The sequence below is a fragment of the Bombyx mandarina genome, chromosome 15 (assembly GCF_030267445.1).
Source record: "Bombyx mandarina strain Sakado chromosome 15, ASM3026744v2".
NCBI classification, from domain to species: Eukaryota; Metazoa; Arthropoda; class Insecta; order Lepidoptera; family Bombycidae; genus Bombyx; species Bombyx mandarina.
Genome location: NC_143221.1, coordinates 824,474 through 846,584, shown reverse-complemented (window position 1 = coordinate 846,584; position 22,111 = coordinate 824,474). Strand labels below are relative to the sequence as shown.

Genomic DNA, 22,111 nt, shown 5'->3' with positions numbered 1-22,111 from the left:
ACAGTATCGTAAATAATTTATGCTTTTGGCTAAAGTCTCATGTAAGAGGTTCATTATTTTCGTATTATTTTTGTATATTAATTGTACTGTCAATATTCCCTGTTGGCCGGCTAATATCAGGTGTGTCTTCAGCTTCGCCCGTTTGATCCAATTTAAAATTTCCGATTATATTTTCTTTAATTTTTCAGTTCCAAGTACATTTGATAAGATTAGCGTTAGTCATCAATCTGAAACTGGATGGATATCGCAATGAAATTTATCAGTATAATCTATACTCTGGTGTTTCCAGCCTAATTATTGGGAAAAGACAAAATTAGGAACATGCTTAGCCTCAAAATTGTAACGGTTTTACGATACAATCAGATTTTCTCTAGTCAAGAAAATCAATATGTAAGTAACCTTTTAGATTTTTCCATAAAGCTCTTTCATTTATTTGAAAATCCTAAATCAGCACTAATTTTGTTTTTGCCGACAAACATAATCGGATATTCGTGGAAAAACCTTTCATAATGTGAGGAGCGTGCCGCGCATTGATTTGGGGACTTTAGGCCAGATTTGTCTAAAAGTATATTACAGTATTTACAATTCTACGATGAAAACACGTGCTAAGCGTACTCAGAAAACTTTTAACGGATTAAATCAGTCTGAAGGTACTGTTATGTAAAAAATTGAACTGTTTATTGGATGGGAGGCATTTTGACCTAATTCATTTTCGTCAATTTCAGGGTTCCACAATGATAACATTAGTGCCGTTGTAATAATACACGCGATCGGCCTCCGCATGCCGACAGGGGCGCGGTGTGACCAGTTCAGTGACTCGTGAGCCGCCGTCGGATGTGGACGTCAGTGAGCGACGCCCCGCTCTCACAAACAGCTCGACGTACGAGCGCAGCCTACAACGTTTCGGAACTCCGTGAGACGTGAATTTGTTTACGAGAACGAAGTAAAAAAACAAACCTTTGACAGTGACAGCAGTTTTGAGAGTGCTTTTTTGGAATTTTTTGACAAAAGATTTTTCGTTATATGCCAGGTTTTTTTTTTTTTGAGTTTCATCAATATTTTTTTGTGTGGATGTGTTGGAAGGATCAGTGAACCTTTTGGATTGCTTTTTGGACTTGGTAAGTAACAAAACAATCATCGTTATGTTCTATGTATTACTTTATTGACAAAGTAATCATTTTTTTTGTTATTGAGAAAAAAAAAGTTGACATTGTGATAACATGCGTCAACTAAATAACTCTGTTTTGAAAATTCATAAGTAAGCATTGCATCGTTCATGTCAAAATATTTCAGTAAGGAATACATATTATTAGCGCACATATTTTGGTTTTACACATTTGAATAAATATATGTACGGTTTGATCTTGCATTAGTTTTGTTATTTTCTCAAATAAATTAACTAGTTGTGATACAAATTATGAACATATTGATTTATAGAATAAACAGAATCTAAAATATATTGTTTCGCTGTTTATTGTATAAGCTCCGGTAGTCCGGTATTCTTACGTTTTTATTTATTATTAATATTTTTTCTTCATGTAATAAGTAATTTAATTTTAATAACAAAATTATGTATTCCACTTGTATGCTACATGTAATGTATAAAATATTCTATAAAAAACATTAAAAATTTCTACATTTCTATCAAATTTAAATTGAATAGACTAATTAATTAATAGCAACGTTTTTTCTTAAGTTTTGACCTCGAAATTGCCATCACTATTAATTAGACTACTATAACGTAATTCTCTAGAAAACGAATTTTCCGGCGAAACGTGAAAAGTGCGACAGAATCGCTTCAGTGTCGCAGCGACAAAATCCTCTAATGTGCAACACACTTTATTCTTAAGGTCGAACTAAAATAGCAATTAAGGCATACAATCATCGAGCTGGTGTTTAGGCAGTGACCTTGCTCAGTTATCTCTCTGAATTACGCAGACTGCACGAACTATTGCCGAACAATTGGGCAGAAATTCTTAAGGGTTTTTCAATATGAGCATTGTTGTAATAATTAAAAAAATGTACGATGGATAATCTTTCAAAATCTCTTGTAGTCTTTTCGGTCTTTAAAGGTAGAAAAGGCGTAATACGCAAGTAGGACTTCGACAAAGCTAGCCGGTGGCATTTACGTCTAAAGCTGCTTTCAGACTACACTATACTATAGTGCCGTAAGTAAGCCAATAATATATAGTACATTACAGTGTGAACGTGTCCATAACAATATGCTACGCGATATTGTTGTGCTATTTACTAAATGCTTTTATATTATAGCGTAATTTGAAAGCAGCTTTAGTGTCAATGGTCAATCATTGCTGAACCTCACGTGAGACATTTGTTAAAATCTTTACCGTTCAGAGGCTTTGCCGTTTGGAGGACAGACTGTCGATTGTCAAACGTATGAGATTAATGTCAGGGTTAATGGCATAGTCGGTGTATTTCCTTAATTTTTCTCTAGAATTTTAATACTGCCGGTTTTTGTGAAGCCATACGGTTTGGTATCGTCAATCTCTCACTTTACGTCCCTGTAATCGATTGAGATTTGAAGAGCGGGAAATTCTTCATTTGCAATCTGGGATCGACGTCGCATCTAGATGTGGGTGGCCGCGACGCCGTGAGCCCTAGTGGTTACAAAGGTTAGTTGGTTGGGTGTTTTAGCCTTGTCACTTTTAATGGTTACTAATCTTATCTCGTGGTTCAGATTCGATTCTCGGTCGCAGCCATTGCGGAAATATTTCGTCTGAGTTTACTCTCGTCTCCCGCCTGTGTATGTATCGGGCACACGGTACACAGACTACAATTGTGGCTTAATTGAATGTACTAAATATTTAATTTTAAATATTGATCATCGACCTGCGTTCTGCGACTTGTTTTACTTAACGAGGTCATAGTCTGAGGTGTTTTGGACCTGCTCATCGTCTGGTGAGACTTTCACGCGCGGTGTATAAAAGAAACTACAGATTAAGCCTTCAAATAAATAAAAGGCACGATGATTTGTCACGGCAACGCATATGTGCTCACGATACCACTAAAACTCACGTGTGTTCACGAGCACTCACGAAGGCTCACGAGACTAATTTTGTTTTTATTTAGCTTGCCAGTCGCGATCGCTGTTCTGTTGATATTATAAATGCTTAACGTAGTCCACAGACATCACAATGTAAATTCCGATATCGACATGAGCCCGATGTCTCAATGGTATTTTATAACGGCTGGACAAAAACGCAAAAGACAGTTATAAAGTTATGGTGTTCACACTAACTTAAACGCCCAAATGTAGAGTCATAAAAAGAACACTCCTTGGAAGGCAATGTTGGACGACAGTGTGTTGATTTTCGTAATTTATCTGTCTAAACAGTTAAAAGTAGTTTGGTATTAAAAGGACCTCGCGAAAACTTGTGCTTTCAGCGAAGTGCGTAGTTTTGAAATTGTACTCCATACAGCTTCACATTGTTAAACAAACGTCCCAAATTCGGCGGATCTGTTTCGTCAAGGAGACGATATCAAATTCCTTTTAGACACAGATGTTTTTTTTTTTAAATCAATGTCAGTATTTGATTTGACAGATGACTTACTAAAAGTCGCGGGAATTCGTTGGGCGCGGGCTGCCTAAGGCCGGTTATTATAGCGAACCTTGGGAGAGACCTATGTTCAGCAGTAGACGTACGTGGACTGAAGAAGTTTTTTTTTTATTGCTTAGATGGGTGGACGAACTCAGAGCCCACCTGTTGTTAAGTGGTTACTAGAGCCCATAGACATCTACAACGTAAATGCGCCACAAACCTTGAGATATAAGTTCTAAGGTCTCAGTATAGTTATAACGGCTGCCCCACCCTTCAAACAGAAACGCATTACTGCTTCACGGCAGAAATAGGCGGGGCGGTGGTACCTACCCGTGCGGACTCACAAGAGGTCCTACCACCAGTAATTACGCAAATTATAATTTTGCGGGTTTGATTTTTATTACACGATGTTATTCCTTTACCGTGGAAGTTAATCGTGAACATTTGTTAAGTACGTATTTCATTAGAAAAATTGGTACCCGCCTGCGGGATTCGAAAACCGTTGCATCGCTACATACGAATGCACCGGACGTCTTATCCTTTAGGCCACGAAGACTTCAAACTTCGACTTCTGTTGCTTTAGTTATATTTAATGAAGTTGTTGAACTACTGAAGACACTGAATGAAGCCATAAATACTACCGTTTATTTATGCGGTTAGAATAATCAAACCGGAGACCACAAAGGCACCCCGATAGCTAGACTGTCAACTTCTAAACGACCCAGGACGCCGACTTCCTGGACGGAAGGTCTCATCTTCGAATATGACAGATGGTAATGAGAAAGCAGAAATGCCATTATGTCTATGTCCACTACGAAGCATCAACGCGACTCTGCTTAAAGGGAATATAAGCGTTACATCCACAAAGTCATTTGGTGTATAAAACTGATCTTTCCGAGTCTTTCTGTGACTTCATTCTTCGTTCCCTTTGGCTTATTAAACAGGAATTCTACTGCTATTAAATGTAAACTGACAAATCACTTGTCCACCGCGATAGGCAATGCGGCCTCACCAAGTCAATGTGGAGGACTTCTTCCACCGCATCAGACTTCCCAACCAGCTCAGAGATCTTCGAAGAGTTAGGAACACGTTAATCCGAGCTTACGCTTGTTATCTCACCGAATCAAACCGGATCCGGATGCGTCGTCTACATCGGGATGTTAAATATCTCCTAGACGAAGCCCGAAATAAAAGGTGGGAAAGTTACTTAAAAGGACTCGCGCCATCTCACCAAGCATGCTGGCGTCTAGCTAAGACCCGTGGACAGATTCCATGTTTACTATACGAACGCCTTTTAGTTAGAGCACAACTAAAAATAAATCGTACCATTAAGGATAACAGTGTAACCGCAGAACGACATTGCAGCCGAAGGTTTCGCAGTCGCGAACTCGAAATATATTAAGTAATTCACCTTTTTAATAATAAGTGACCTCAACGTTACCCACGTCCAAGGAGACAAGTCAGAATGTCATTTTATAAGGCTTGTGCAGAGTACTTAACACTGGGCAGCGGCTTGGCTCTGCTCCTGGCATTGCTGACATCCATAGGCGATGGTAATCACTGACATCAATAGGTGATGAAGCTAGACCATATCATTGTCTGCCCATGAGGACAATAACAAAAAAATTAATGATAAGAGGATCTTTACCTTGTCATAGACATATATTTGTAAATAAAAGTGTTTTTGAACGTTCAACTTGATTAAGACTAGCATTCGTGATAACGGAAGTATAAAATGGTGATCCGATTTAAATTTAATTTCATTCTTAGCGATTAATCGCTACTTTAAAGTAACAGTTTTATTTCATAAAAATATATTACGGTAAGACTGTTTTTAAAAATGTCCACTTGGGAGAGCTTGGAAAAATACTTAAATATTTGTTTCATGAACAAAAATAGTTCGCTTCGCAAATAGGTAGTCTTAGCTCTAGATATCACGTGTGTTTTCACGGAAGTCTATACTTTCAATCTTTTTAAACTATATTTTTAAATGTGATGAGTACTATTCGAACAAAAATTTGAGATAAAACTTGACTGCACGTCAAAATGTAATGCAATGTTTGTCGTAACAAAATAATAAATAAATTGAATGAAAAAAAATTATGCTGTTTGTATACCTACATCGGTCACTTGTACAAACGAATTTCGTGGTGCATATTGACACCATAAGGCCGTATGTGCGTATTTTTTAGTTCACAAACATTCATTTTGTTTTATTCACTAGAAGCTGATATTTTATTGAAAATATAGATTAATATAAGACTTGATAGACGGAAAAATTGGTTCATGGTCGTTTTTGGCGCTACAGGCGCCGGCAGATACTGGCTATCTTAATTTTAACATTTATTGTTCTTGCGGGTCAGCTGTCTGTCAACTGTCCAAATATGTACCTATATATGAAGTCGTCGTGGCCTGAAGGATAAGAAACCCGATGGTGTATCGATATTCGAAACCCGCAGACAGTTTGAATCAATGAACTGTGTACTTTAAAAATGTTTACGAATGACTTCCACGGCGAAGGAATAACGTCGTGTAATAAAAATCAATAGTCCTGGGAACTAACTCGGGTCGGTACCACCACCCTGCCTATTTCTACCGTGAAGCAGTAATGCGTTTCGGTCTAAAGGATGTGCTAGCCGTTGTACTGTAAAACTGAGATAAACTGAGATTTAGAACTCGTGTTTCCAGGTGACAGCATTTACATTGTTGATGCCTATTGGCTCCGTAACCACTTAACGCCAGGTGAGCCGTCCATTATTTAAGCAATGAAAAAATTACATTTTGATGTCACGTTAAAACAAAATCCTTTTTTATGAGCATATATGCTGGTTCATTTGTGTCCTGCGCCACAATTAAATCATTTAATTGTAAAAAAAAATTAGCCAAAATTAAAAAGTATTCAATGTATCAGTCGATTAATAAAATGTAATAAAATTTAACATCATTTACATATTTTCTATGCTAATTATTTCCGATATTGGTGTACATGTTAATACATTTTTACGTATTCATGACCGCTGTATGAGTCGTATTTTGGTCGGCTTCCGCGAACCGCACACATAGCTGGAACATCCATTTAAAAATCTTCTGTTTGCTCGTATTATTATGATTTTAGCCCACTGAGTTTCTCGCCGGATCTTCTCAGTGGGTCGCGTTTCCGATCCGGTGGTAGATTCTGCGAAGCACTGCTCTTGCTAGAGCCAGTGTTAGCAACACTTCCGGTTTGAGCTCCGTGAGCTCACCTACATGTTAAGGTGAAGCTGAAATAGCCTCTCAAAGCTATCAGCATAGGTAGGAAGAAAAAAAAAAGATTATACCAAAGTTTTGAATACTTTACATGCTCATGAACCCGGACAACTCTTCTTCTTTGTCTCTACCTTATCCCACAAGGTGGGGTCGGTACAGCGATTCTTTCTCTTCCATTCTCTTCTATCAGCCGTCGTCTTAACACTCACTCCTCTCTCTCTCTCTTATCGTTATTCACACACTCCACCCATGTCTTCTTCGGTCAACCTCTTCCCCCTCTACCTTGGACTACCATTTCCATACATCTCCTAGTCACATACATCTTCTCTCTACGCATCACATATCCATACCACGCTAACCATCCGCTCTATAATTTATCAATCATTTTCACACTTCCTCTGAGACCCGGACAACTGAGGTGTTTATTTAATCAAACTTCACTTTTGTGCCAACTATGTACCATAAAAAAATTAAATAAATTATTTACATTTACTGTTTTATGTACATAGAAAGACTTTGCCTGTTTGTTTATCAGAGGATCCATCTCCATGATAAGATGATTTTTTAGTTACTACATACAACCTACATTTTTTTATTACCAATTTATAATTTAACACTGTAACTATATAGTTTGTAAACTTAAATGGTTTCGTATTAAATAACGATAACGTATTATTAAATTCTGTTATTTTTCCTAATGTATATAAATCAGATATCATAAATTGCACGTCATCTCAAGGCACGGATGGAAGTAAGCCTAAGAAATATGACTTAGAAATGAAATGTAGTTGAAAATGCTTTACGGACGTTCGGAATAAATCACTGGGCTCAAACAGATTTAAGTACCAATATATTTTTATTAATATAAAACAATTTAAATGATAAACTAAATATATATAAATAAAATTAATAAATCACACGTCTTTTTTGATCGATAATCAATGATACTGAGTGCATTCAGAGCTTTTTTTTATTGCTTAGATGGGTGGACGAGCTCACAGCCCACTTGTTACTGGAGCCCATAACATCTACAACGTAAATGCGTCACCCATCTTGAAGTATAAGTTCTAAGGTCTCAGTATAGTTACAACGGCTACCCCACCCTTCAAACTGAAACGCATTACTGCTTCACGGCGGAAATAGGCGGGGTGGTGGTACCTACCCGTGCGGACTCACAAGAGGTCCTACCACCAGTAAACTAAAAGTAAAGGTAAACTGAGTTTAGCTTTGCAAGTCTCATCTCTGGAGTTGGGTAGGCAAATAACGCGGAGGCAGGCATATAGCCTAACAGTATTATCAAATTCGAAAAACATTGCATTGTTGAGGCTTCAATACTTAGGTTGACATCACGACCATCCTTTGGGGTGACGCTGAAACATTTCTCCTGCATAAGGATTGGAAAATCGTCTTATATGCCTTCAGAGAAACTTCACTACTGGTCCTGCTACTAAGCGACACCTGATTACTATTCGTACAGACTTAAATACGCGAGATTTTCTTTGTTTTTTTTTTGTCACGTTACAATTTTACAAGATTAATTTTGTTTTTTGATTGGATGTTTTTTTTAGTTCATTGCGACGTAATATATTGTAAAGATACGTGATACATTTGTTTTATATTCTACTATAATCATTAACATATTATGAGTATATAGTTTGATAATATTGATAACAAATTGAAAAATTTGAATTGAAGAAAATATTGAGCTCCCAGCACACCGATCACTGGAAGACATAGGCGTAATGCTGTGAGTGCTGTAACCCACTTCGAGACATAAACTTAAAGTCGAATGTCCTTTAAACTGTTAGGCCACTAAGAATGTTTATAATGGATATTACGTGTCTGACTTCATCTGGATGTTCATCGCGGGCATAGTTCGCGAACGCGTGAGTGAATAATTTAGACTTCACTGTGCTTGTGCCGAATTTTTAAAGCTCTCGATAGCGTAAAAGTTAACTCAAATTTGTATGGACTTGGAACGGCACCCCTAGCGGCAAACGTAGGCAAACGTTCCAACTCCATACAAATTTAAGTTAACGTTTACGCTATCGAGAACGTTAAAAAACTCTCACTATGCACACTGGGCGCTGTCGAGCATTTATTGCGAGCACTACGGGCGTCTTACCGCTGAGGCCGCTTCGAAAACGCTTCGCCATCTCTGCAGCGTCCTTCGAAATCACCATAAACACGTTCACTAGCGGTATAATTGGAACAGCATTCAATGTAACGAGATTAATCTGTTAATATCTATAAATCAACTATAATTATTGGAATAGCAGTTGCTTCCGCGTTGCAGCACGCGACCGACGCGGCGGTTGTCGTTCGAAAGTGAAAGTTAAAGCACACGTCTCGACTCGTCTTTGATTTGTTTTTTTTTTCTCTACAATCGTAACTATTCTTCGCTGTTAGAAGTCGTTGGTAATTTTGAATTAAGCTGAGATAATAGGGATGTATCTATCATCCGGCTAACATGTCTGATATTAAATACTGTTATTTACGCCGCGATAAATTTGGTTTAAAATGCATAAGACTTAGGCTGATATTCCAATGAGATTTCTGTTTGCTGCGACGCCAGCCTTGTTAATTAATTTGTAAACGGGGAATGAAGTGTAAATGATGGATGCCCGTTCCATGTAGTTATATAAGCAGCAGTGAATATTTTCCAGAAATTATATTGATGGCCAGCGACTTCATGTTAGCGTAAACTACGCCATTTTGAATATTTTCGTTACGTCACATAATGTCATTGCTCCTTCGATTTCGGAATCGATTTATGAATACGTTCGTTTTGCATATATTTGCATTAGTGTTTAATTAATGGATTTTATGTTTTATAACCGGTGTCGGAATGAATTTAATGCACCTAAACATATTTAAATGTGTTGGCATCTGTTAAGAAAGTTAGATTCGTCTCTTTCATTTTTCATAGATGAAAATGAGATCGCACGAGATTTTCTTTTTTGCTTTACCAATTATAATTTCATATGATTCGGTAAAAGTTATATGCACTAATAAAATATTAGCTTTGAAAACTTTCTGTCCAATGTAATCCAATATAACCAGCGTTCCTATTTGAAGAGCTTACAATCAATTTTAGACGCCGCTTAAAAGTTTTTATTACTTTAGAAATGTACATGAACATACGGCACCTCTGATGTGAAGGTCACCAATGCTCATGGAAAGCTGATCCGCTGTCTACCACTTAGAAATCTATGGACCATTAGAATATAATAGACATCAAAAGAAAAAAGATCTCACATTGATACTTAATCCATGCGAAATGAGGAGATCCGTAGAAGAACGAAGGTTGCTGACATAGCCCGTAGAATTAGTGAACTGAAGTGGCAATGAGCCGGCCACATAGCACGAAGAGAGGACGGTCGATGGGGCAGAAAGATCCTGGAGTGGCGACCACGTACTGGCAAGCGCAGTGTGGGACGGCCACCTACTAGATGGACCGACGACTTAGTAAAAAGCGCTGGGTCTCGTTGTATGCAGATGGCAATGGACCGATCGCACTGGAAATCTATTGGAGAAGCCTATGTTCAGCAGTGGACGGCGATAGGCTGAAATGATGATGATGATGACTTAATCCATCATTATATCGTTCAAATAAAATAAAAAGTATAAGGTAAAGTGTAAGGTAAGTTTTATGTCTGGAAGTGTGGTATCTACTTTTGCACAAGAATAACAGTGGACATGTTGTATACAAATTTTGTGTTTTCTGTTTATTCCATGACGTGTTATTGACTTTAGTTTTTGCAAATCTTTTTGATAAGTAAATTATTGACGTAAGGCTGTTGCCATGGCAAAAATAAAATGAATAAATAAATTAGTAAATAAGGTTATGTTTATGATTAAAGAAATAGAACAATTATAAGATAAGGGAAGTATGTGCCATTTTTAACAGCATTAATATATTTTTGTTACAATTTCATATTAATTTAATTAGTAGTTAATAAAGTCACGTCTAGATGTAATTTCACTTTCTAATCACATGCGGAATATTATCTGGATTGTGACTCTATTGAACTGCGGAATAGATACGCACCGAAAAAATTTCGACGAGCGATCGAGGGTCAGGTCGTTTAGATAATGCTTACTCGCCAACAGAGGTTGGGTAAGCGGGTCGACGACCCCTGCCGACACACTCACACACGGCCTGTTCAAATTTACTCATTACTACTATCAAAAAGCTATCTGTGTCAAAAGAAAAATGGAATGCCGTTTGTGTGGTGATCGCATCACTTGAGTGCGTCCGGACCGATTTGGCTGTGGTTGGTCTTTATCCCTTTAATTTTCATGTAGGTCACCGGTGCCCTACGCGACGCACTGAAGTAATTATGTCGATTTCTGATCGTAATGCCCCGGAATATGTAGTACGACGAGGGAAATACGAATCCGAAGATACTCAGAATGAATCTATTGCTAAGAAACCTAAAAAAATAAAACACAAAAAAAATATATGGCATTTTAGGAAATTCAGGCGCCTTAGTAACAGAAATCGACGTAACTCAGTAGGGTTAAACCTCCGTAATAGTCGAAATGAGGTTCTCGTGGCCAAAAAATAAAAATGGAATTAGAACGTTGGTCACCTTATGCTATAAAACAGAAGAATATTGTAATTCAAAACAATTTTGACGGTTTTAAATCTAATTACATTTCCGAAATATCTAAACTTTAGGTTCTTCACGGAAACCCTAATAGTTCTTTTCAATTACGTATAAGTACCTACTCGTGAAAACGAAACAAAGCTGTGTTTTATAATTCTGTTCAGAGTTATTATATAAATTCGTTAATGTTTCGTAAAGGGTATAACAGTCAAAGAATGCGAATTTTTGCTGCTGAAAAGAAAGGGGCGCGCTGTTTGTCCAAATGACAACTTCACAATGTAATCAAAAGTTCAATGTAACTCTCCCTGTTATCTTTTCATCATTAGCGTCATCGAAGAGATGTGTTTGTTTAAATTTGGTTGACATTTCTATTTTAAACGAAACCCCGACCTTAACACGAAAAATTCTTCAATCGTAAACTTTCGCTGGCGCGCGTTACCACGTAATAAATGTACATTTTTTTTTTTCGGACGTTCCTAATTCTAATCGCGAGACTGGAGGTTGGCGAATTTTTCGCGGGTTTCTCCTTGACACAGATAACGCGATGCGCGGACGCACTCGCGCGAAAAAAAAAAACGCGGGCAGATGATAAAAATAAAATTGGCGGGTGCGAACATGGAATTGGGTTGGATGTTCCTTACATAATTAATAACTAGTTTGTGAATGTAGAACTTTTAATTTTTCCGCCAATGGTAATACCTACTTATCGATATCTTGTAAGTAAGTTGTTAGTTATAACGAGAAAATGCAGAACAGTGGCTTAAAGACATCAGACCCCTTGCGTTTTTGGAAGGAATACCAACAAATTAGTCGACACTGTATTTAATACTATACATATGCGCAGATAGAATAAATCAATAAACGAAAATTTTCTTTAAAAGCGAGATATTAAATTTAGCATGGCAGATTTTAAAAAAAATTGATGACTTCGAACTGTTAAGTGGGGTCTCGAAATTTACTTAAAAAAAAGAAATATTTCTTAAACACGACAACGTTACTTTAAAATTTAGAAAAAAAGAAAAGGTTTCAAGAAACAATTGGAATCGACTTACAATACGTTTTATTCTAACCACAAATTAGATGAGAATCCTCGTTATAACCGTTTGGGTGATATACTCTAGGCTGAAAAGTACTGACTAAGTGCTAGTGTTCACAAAGACCTACCTACAGGTTAAGAATATAACATAACGTGGAGACGAAACAAAATTTCTACGTCTGTCTCTTTTCCTCTTGCACAATTTCAATCTTGTTAGTCTAATTAATACATGCTTGAATAATTCAGTGTACATCGTTTTAAAGTTGCATTTTGCATGTTCACAATGTATGTGACAGTTCCGGGCACAATTAACGCTCAGAGAAAAAAGTTGACGGAAAAGCGTTATTATAAGAAAATATTGAAGAATCAAATATATAATCTAAAAAATTCTGCTCGTGATAAAAAGGGCAGTATAATTCGGTTGATTCGTCTAGCTCTATACTCTAATCTGTAGAAGATTCTAGAGCATCATCACACTGAACGTAATAAAACGTACAAACTAATCGAATACTTTCATAGTAGTAATACAGTAATTATTTATTGATACGCAAATTATAGTATCGTGTTATGTGAATTGATAACGTTTGTATGTGAATAGAGAGAGCATATGTTATCTGTTGCCTACGATAGTTAGGTACGTGTGTAATTGCGTGATTCTTATGTTTATATTTTGTTATTATATCCACAGATAGATTGATAACTGTTCATTGGAAGTCCACAATGCACGCGCCATATTGGATTCGTTTATATAATTGACTGCTTGTTTATTCAGTAGTAGATGTAATTGTAAGTAGGAAATCTGTGCAACAATGGCGAAAATAATTCTGAGTTTCGAAACGATGTCCTCCAATATTTCTATTGTTTTTTATAAGTAAAAATAAGCGATCGAGCTCACGGTTCTTCTGGCGTGAAGTGATTACTGGGAGCCATAAATACCTTGACGTGGGTGGTGCTCATTCTGAGAAATGAGGCCTTAATAGTATATCGGTTGTCGTATCTTCCAAACCGGAACTCATGACTGCTTTGCCGCTGAAAATAGCAGGATAGCGGTGCCTACCTGTGCGGACTTACCATGCGCCCAACGCCAATCTTTTACCTACCTAATCGTTGGTAGCGTAAGGGGCTATTCCAATTTCACGTGAATCGGTGGGTGAGATCACGGGGTCAACCTGAGAAAATTACTAACACTAGCCCTAGCAAGAGCAGTGCTTCACTGAATCTACTACCGGTTCGTAATCGTGATCTACTGAGAAGATCCGGCGAGAAACTCAGTGGATAACAACCAGTAATTACACAATTGTTGAACAAGGAATTATTGCGTTTAATTATTTCTAGATCTGCCTTCCACTCCGTAGTAGTATCCCGTACGTATTTTCCGTACGCTGCCGAGGATAAGGAAGATATTCTCGGCTGCCCCACCCTTCAAGCCGAAACGCATTACTGCTTCACGGCAGAAATAGGCAGGGTGGTGATACCCACCCGCGCGGACTCACAAGAGGTCCTACCACCAGTAAAACGAAAGTTTCTATTAAACATCTATGGTTCGTGATAATAGAGAATTCTGTTGTCCATATTCAGACACGGGGTCATTGAATTCACGAATGATAACGATCGAAATTCTAATCTACGAGACGAATTAAAATTTTATATTTTTTTACATAATTGCGGCCAGCCCTATTGAATAGGATTAAGTAATTTTAAAAGTCCACGCTGATTTTTGTGTCGCATCCGGAATGGTGATCTTAGTTCAAGAATAACTTATGATGCCATCAGGTTGTGTATGAATTGGGCAGCTTGGAGTAACATTGAAAACAAATGAAGATCGAATGAATTTATTATTGCTGTCGCGATTTTTTATAACGAAGGATCCCTAAAAACCAGAGTTGTATGATAAATAAATGATTTTTTGGCGCATGCGATCTGTTCAGCCGTGCATACTGTGTAACGTTTGTAATATTCTTTTATTGTATTTTTTAAATAATCTAATGAACAAATTAAACTTAGATAAATGTTCAATGTAATTGTATTAAAACACATTTGGACGTCATGTTATATTTAATATATTTTTCGACTATCTGCACACAGTTCTATTGTGTGTCCAGGATGACCACACGAGAAGTCCCTACCTGATGCAGTTCAGTTTCCCCAGTTCAGGAAAATATATATAATTTAATCAGTATTCTTTAGTTCCTTAACGAACACGATCAGAACGAAATGTGGGGCGCGAAAATGACAACGCTATGACAGCGGGAGTGCTGACACGGCCATCTTGAAATGAGGCTCGCGGAGAGTACTTACCGGTGGGCACCGGCCCGGATCTGCCCCTGGTCTTGCTGATGTTCATTAGCGACGGTAACCATTCACCGACGATCTTATGACATTCATGTCACAAGATCGTCTGCCTAAAGGACAATAAAAAAAAACGTTTACTATATAATCTATGATCCTAGAACAAAGATGCTGATCCTCTAAACAACAACAAAAAAACTGCAAGAAGTAGACGTGGTGTTTTATAAACAATATTATGTAACGGGTTATTTTTCTTGGATGTTACCACCAGGGGAACTCGATAACTCATTATTGTCTGTATTTGCACTCACTAAGAAAGAAGGTCGACATATTTATCTACCTTGAACATCTCTAAACTCCTTAGCCCGATAATGATTTAAAAAAAAAACGAAAAGAAAGTAGTTTAATCGCAATTAGAGGTTCTAAGTCGCGCTGTTCGAGTTTATACAAAGAGCGTCATGGTTGGAGAAGGAACGGTGAAATATATTTTCCTTTTTGAAACATCGAACACTGAGAATGATTGTTGTACGCGGCGGTATCTTTAGAACGATACAGTACGCAATGGTAACAAAAAACAAATAATTTTTAAAATTTATTAGTCACAACGAATTAACTTTACAGTTCAACTCTCTGTACCCCCCTTTTAAAGTCCGACGACAACTGCCCCTTAAGAAACTACGAAATCCAATTATTAAAATCCTTAATCACGCTTCTTGATGGTTAAGTTAAAAGCCGTCGTTACCTTTGTGATAACGCATGACGTCTGTGCACCTTGTTAGTTTTAAAATATAGACATAAATTGGTGTCGGCGTGCTCGATATACGTACATGTGATGGATAATTGGGACAATTTCAATCGAGGCCGCGTCTATCCGCCAAGGGGACGCCATGTTGGAAATCAAGGGATTTCGCTACTTCCTACACTTTTACATAATTAGAAAAAAAAAAGAAATATTTGGTACACAGAGCCGTTTTTTTTTCAACAGCCTTCAATTTAATGTTGACTTTGGTCAAAAGAAAGTAATTTAATGACGAAAGAATATGAACTTGTTCTTTTAACAAAAGAAAGTGTAAACGAAGGCGGCCATTGTTTGTTTGTTTTTTGTTTTCAATTGTTTACAAGCAAAGGGTTAGTTGTTGCGTAACTATTGACTGCCACGGTTTTATGACGACTATAAATTATGTAAGATATATGTACTGTTGAAAAAGGAGTTATTATTCTAAAATAATGCATAGAACGCCTTAAATTTTAAGCTGTACTTATTTTTATTTATCACATGGTCTGACATCTAGCCCCAAACTACGATTCCTTGTACTCTGGGAAACAAACTGATATAAATATAATATAAACTTACATACGTTTAATTAAATACTTATAAAGATATTGAACAGCCAGACAAAGAGCAAACAAAAGTGTTTTTGTCACACGAATATTTGCCTGATGTACCTACGTGAATCGAACCCCGACTCTGAACCTTGCAGTCGGGAACGCTGGCTACTGCTCCTCCGACTGTGTTTCGTTTGTAGCAACGATCTCATTGTTTTTTTTTAACCCACGAATTGATTTACTCGCTTATTTAAGTAAAAACTTTTTGTTAATTTTCGGCAATATGTTTGTACCTGTCTGGTTTATGAGACATTTCAATAGGATGGAGATTTTTGAAGAGAGTCCACAAGCTCAGGTCTCGCCTGAGCTGCATGATGTGCTACGTGGAACTGAAATAAGAATGCTGCTATTCTTGAGGCATGAGGTCGATGTATCAAGCCGATTTTCGAAACTACATTATTGCAATAGTTTAGTAGAACGACAATTGCTTATCGTAATTTTAACTGAGTCACAAAAAGTTTTTTATTCGTTACATTGCTATCTCATATCGTTTTTTTTTACTTGTCTATAACTTGCAAATTCGATAAGGCAATCCAGTATGGATATATTTCTTAGAGATAGTAGATTATTTTCGTGATAAACAGAATTACGTGTAATTACGAAGTATTATTTACTTCGTGTGATGATTTTAGCTAAAACGTTATCTAGATTGTAAATTTAAATTGTTAGATTAGGTATTTGTTTCGTAGAAAAAAAATTAGAGAATCTATTAGATTTTTACTTCCTTCTTTTACCCGGGTAAATTAAAATGCTGCGTATTTGCTGTTTACCATTAAATTACGCGAATTTTATTTGTTTAAGGGGCTTAATTATACCATTAATACTATATTAGTACTGTTTTTATAAAAAAAAAAAACTCAAGATTGTCGTATGTAATAGAGTTGGGAGTATTGTTAAAACCCGCCAAAAGCAATGCGATTGCGAGCGTACTAGCCGGTGACGTCACGCGCAACGCAAAACATCGTCTACAAACAAAAACAGTGCAGCCGAATTCAGACTTCGGGTGTCGTTCGACTACTTTCGTCAAAATTCGGGTGTCGTAGCGTATAACCAGTTTAGCGGGACCCCCTCGTCATGTACTCTCCGGTGGCGAATTGAACACATTCTGTCTGTATCGGAGGTCAGGATCGGATGGAGTTTTAATAGCCTTGGCCTACATTGATAGTACTCACCCGCTTCGCAGCTGTTAGAGATATTTCTGATAATGTACTTCCTAAATGGATTTTTTTTTTTCGGTGCGCATTACCATAGATTAAGTAATGGTTGTGATCAAGGATAATTAATGCAATCGTTCGATAATTTTCCAGGTAGACTCTCTTGTGTAGGCGCTTGTACTAAAATTTAGTCATTACCTAATTCCTCAAGCGGAGGTCGTTTAAAACAAATGTTTGCTATGTAATATTACTCATTCGTTAATTGCAAACGTAACAAGACGGGGGTCATCCGTGACCCACTTACAGGAGTGGTTACATCGCTTAATAATATTTCGAGTATTTTTGAGTGCGCTCAAACGCAAACGACGCGGTAAGCCTGCATAATAAATTAAAAACTACCATTTTAGTAGAATTGTCATGTTTTTAAAGTTTAAGTCACTTACGTGTTACGCATACGTCTTTATCGATATATCAAGGTTTTTAACGATTTCATTGTATAATTAATCATAATATTAATGTAGGTACGTAATGCGTTAAACCAGTTCATTGGTTATTATTGTGATATTTCGAGATAAGCAACACTGGACGAATAAAATAAGCACATTTAATCTAAGTTGAAGTTCAAATCGCATGCAATAAAACTTGGTCCTTAACTTGTGTGCTCATAAAGATCACAATTGCCCGCATAGCACTTTTAATGTACTCTACCTGTTACAAATATGCGCCAGCCCAACGTACTCCACGTGTCTGTAGCCTTGATCTCTGCTATTACTGAAAACTGTGCATTAAAATCGCCTAACTTATTGTCTTGCAATCATTTTATGGGCAAACGTAAACCGTCTTTATGTCAATCCATTAAAGCATGTTTTAGTAAGAATTTAAATCTCGTTCTTTTCTTGCATGTTTTGTAAATATCATAAGCTTTATTTGTTTGAAGATAAGGTCGGTTTTCGTTGTTTGCCTGAATAGACCTTGAAGGTTGGCCTTGCTTGTTCTAGCAGGCGTTCTTTCCGCCTTCGCCGAATCGATTCGAAACTATTATTTTTATTTAGCCGCATAAAAAAATTAAATAAAGTTTTCATTATTAATAAGAACTCAGACATACTCAGAGTATATAATACAATAATACGTTTCAAAATAGCTGACTGTTTATGGAATATTATTATAGGGAAGTTATACATAGTTATATTATATATACAACTAACACCTCTAAAATCTGCTCCTATAATATTCTAATAATCGCCTTTGTCTTAAACTGAATTACATAATGGTTGTAATAATAAACTAATTTTAGTAGTAGGTACCTACGATAGTTGATAGTTCTTATTTTGACATCTGTCAAATTTTAATGATTTTTTTGTCTGTCCAGCTTGGTTCCCTTTGCGTTATGAAAAATTCAACAATTTTTTAACAATCCTTTGCTGATTTTTTATATTAATTTATATTATGACACTTACAATGAACTAATATAAAATTTATTGTCATGTTCTTATTATATTTGTTGGTCATTCATTCTTTGAATACAGATATACAAGGTCGGGTGTCTGTTTAAAATGGCCTATATTTATGACCCATAATGTATTAAGTTGAAGGTTCGTTTATACCAACACGACCGATGCCTTTAGTCGAAATCAAAATCAGTGCTCATGAAGCCGCTTATAATATTCCAATATTGCCAATAATATACTAACAGTCAAACTTGCTTGCACTTTGATATTATAAACATCATTAACGTTTGCATTCTGACATACTTTGGCAGATAAATGATTTCCAAGCATTTTAAGAAACGGAGACTTGTATCGGCTGCTATCAAACAACCTAGGAGGTTGTAGAAAAGAGCAGTGGTAGTGATGTGTTTCAATCGTACTGGAATATAATGTTCTTAATGGAAATTCTCCAAAAATACGTCACGGCTTAACCTAACCTAAGGATTTGAATTAAAATAATATCTAATATGCGTGTGCGTGTTGCGTGCGTGTGTGTGTCTAGAGCACGGGCGCGCACACAAACACCCGTAATCGCAGTATGTGTGTCATGATCAGTAGGTTAAGTTTAAACAAATTGATATGAGGGCCGCTTTAGTGAACACGAATATTAGTAAGTAGGTACCTTAATTGTGTGTATCGTGGAAAGATTTGTATTTGAGTTTTATAGCACATTAAAATAGTACTAGGTGAAAAAAATAAACAAATGAAATGTAATTTATAAATTTGCTTCGCGAATACAAATCTTTACGTGACGTTTAAAGTGCCCAGAATCTTCGTCAATGAACAAGCTAACCAAAGTTTTGTTTGGATTTCGAAAATTCTCCAACTTTTTCATTAAGCGCACAAGGTCGTGAAAAACCTCATAAACTTTTTTTGTTGTTTTTTTATTGCTTAGATGGGTGGACGAGCTCACAGCGCACCTAGTGTTAAGTAGTTACTGGAGCCCATAGACATCTACAACGCAAATGCGCCACCCACCTTGAGATATAAGTTCTAAGGTCTCAAGTAAAGTTACAACGGCTGCCCTACCTTTCAAACCGAAACGCATTACTGCTTTACGGCAGAAATAGGCAGGGTGATGGTACCTACCCGTGCGGACTCGCAAGAGGTCTTACCATTAGTAATTACGCAAATTATAATTTTGCGGATTTGATTTTTACTACACGATGTTATTCCTTCACCGTGGAAGTCAATCGTGAACATTTGTTGAGTACTTTTTTCATTATAAAAATTGGTACCCCCCTGTGGGATTCGAACACCGGTGCATCGCTCGATACGAATGCACCGGACGTCTTATCCTTTAGGCCACGACGACTTAAATCAAGATCCAACTAGACCAAACTAAATTGTATTTACACCGAAATGATATATGGCATTGTATTAATACCAAAATCATTGTTAAGAACGCGAGGCTGTTCGTATCCGAAATAAGGTCGCATGCCCACAAGGTCACCTGGACCCCGCTACAGGCAAGCAGTATTTGCCATCTCAATATCGAACGATCTTACAACGAAAATACATCTTGTGCACTCACTGGTCTTTCCAATCGCTCTCTATGGAGCAGATACATGGACCACAAAAGCAGCTGACCGAAACAGAGTTGATGCTTTTGAAATGTGGTGTTGGTGCCGCCTATTAAGGATTCCATGGACAGCCCACCGCACGAACATCTCGGTCCTACAACAGCTTAAAATGGAGAACGCTCAACGCCTGTCTGCCACTTGTCTGCAACGCGTAATGCGCTACTTTGGCCACGTTGCCCGCAGAGGTGTAGACAACTTGGAACGTCTGATGGTCCTAGAGGCCGGAGCCCCAAACATTAGTCCGACCAGATCTCCGAGCAAACCAGCGGACCACTTAGCGCTGCACTACACCAGGCAACTGACCGGAACCGATGGAGGCTAGCAGTCGACAAGCTGAAACGGAGTCACGATCCTCAGCAATGAGGGAGCGACGGAGAAGAAGAAGAATCGAACAATATACGACATGTTACATGCTCGTACAAACATCACTCCGCCCGTATTTAAACCTACATGAAAACAACAATGTTCATTGCAAGGTTAAACCGCTGATAGGAAAATCTACCCGATCGGTTCGTGTGTAATTAATTGAACTAGTGGTCACCCGGTAGTCGAAATACAACTATAATTAATTTAAATTATAAGTTTTATTAAGGGTCTACTGTCAAATACTATCTTAGCCCTCTATAATAACAAATTTCGCCAAGGCTACACTACAGATAAATAATATTGAAGACAAACAATATTAATCTATTCTGAATTTGACCAAAGACTTTAACAATAAACAAAAGAGTATATATGCGTGTGTGTGTTAAATACATGGTAGTCTGTATAATGTTTTTTTTATTAATTTAATGTAATTTTTATTTATAATTGAAAAAAATATTAGTATTCTGCACTCCTTCTCTATATACTCTATAAGTGTGCGAAATTTCATACTCCTCCGTCCGCACAATTTTCGTAAAAAGGAGTACAAAGTTTTTACTATACTGTTTGACAGGTGTCATTGTACATACACGTGCTAACTTTGGGTAGAGACGAAAATAATAAGGTAAATACGAGATTGAGAGCGCCACTGATGAATTATCGTAACTTCTTGATTGTTAGGACACGTTATGTGGGAGTTTATATTTTAACCTTTTTAGCACGAACCGTCGATAGATCGACTCTCTATCATAAATACATTTCAGAGCGTCGGAATACCGACTATTTGCGCAGTTTGATTATAGGTATTAGGTATCAACCTTTACGGAGTGTCCCTGCCCGCATGTATAGCCTTTTTAATAAGTTAATAACATTTATAAATAACCAAATTATTTTGCTGTGAATTTAGTTAAAGTTTTTCATGGGGTACGTTTTTTTTTTGCAAAATATGTGAAAATAAGCTCACCATTAAAAGGGACAGCAGTGGACGGCGAATTTCACATTGGGACATCTATGGGCTGGTACACTAAGTAGTAATTAATCCGTCTAGTTTCTCGCTGGATCTTCTCAGTGGGTCGCGTTTCCGATCCGGTGGTAGATTCTGCGAAGCACGGCTCTTGCTAGGATTCGTGTTGGCAACGTCGTCAGGTTTGAGCCCAGTCAGCTCATATACTAGCTCGGTGACGCTGATATGTTCTCTCTTGACCATCAGCTTAGGTAGGAAAAAAAAGGCCGTCTTCATTTTTTTAAATATGATACATAGAGTGTTTTTAATGCAAAGAATCGCGAGCGCTTAAACAAACAAAAATTTCAAGGTAAGTGTGTGTACATTTACCGACTGCCTGCATTTAATTTTGGAGTTTAATTAAAAAATAAAATCTTTGTTAAATTTATGC

At 37.1% G+C, this 22,111-nt stretch overlaps 1 protein-coding gene across 8 annotated transcripts in view; it reads left to right on the top strand.

Annotated features, from left to right (window-relative positions):
* The first annotated feature begins 800 nt into the window (after positions 1-800).
* Positions 801-22,111, top strand: part of Eip74EF (Ecdysone-induced protein E74) — a 247,768-nt gene continuing 226,457 nt past the window's right edge. For 3 of the 8 annotated variants that reach the window (XM_089733413.1, XM_089733409.1, XM_089733410.1), the window contains exon 1: positions 801-1,118. The gene's annotated coding sequence lies outside the window, so the exon portion shown is untranslated. The remainder of the gene's footprint in view (positions 1,119-22,111) is intronic. The other 5 variants (XM_028173803.2, XM_089733412.1, XM_028173797.2 and 2 more) reach the window with 2 other exon arrangements.